The sequence below is a fragment of the Clinocottus analis genome, unplaced genomic scaffold (assembly GCF_023055335.1).
Source record: "Clinocottus analis isolate CAN_PGR_092001 unplaced genomic scaffold, fCliAna1.0.p SCAF_11, whole genome shotgun sequence".
NCBI lineage: Eukaryota > Metazoa > Chordata > Actinopteri > Perciformes > Cottidae > Clinocottus > Clinocottus analis.
This window is the reverse complement of record NW_027175832.1, coordinates 16,981,867-16,982,219: the sequence shown is the minus strand read 5'-3', so window position 1 is coordinate 16,982,219 and position 353 is coordinate 16,981,867.

Genomic DNA, 353 nt, shown 5'->3' with positions numbered 1-353 from the left:
TTCCAAGTCCGAGCAGAGATGCACGCGCTGAGCCCAGCGGTGTTCACGGGCTTGTGAATTTGAGCAACTGTCATGACAAGTGGAGAGAGCCCAGCGCGTGTCTGGCCAATCAGAGGCGCGCAATTGCTCATCCGTCCGCGCGCTGCAGCAACCAGGTGAAAGAGGGGCGACACACCGGACGGACAGATCATGGGCTTTGTCATTCTGACATCCCACGCACCTGCCACCCATCCCTCCTGTTGTGCTTTATTTATGGGCAGAGGGGTTTCCAATGGAGGCGTGGGAGAGAGACAGTCTATGGAATGAACATGGACAGATTGTGGATGCCTGAAGCCTGAATGTTATGCTGTGGT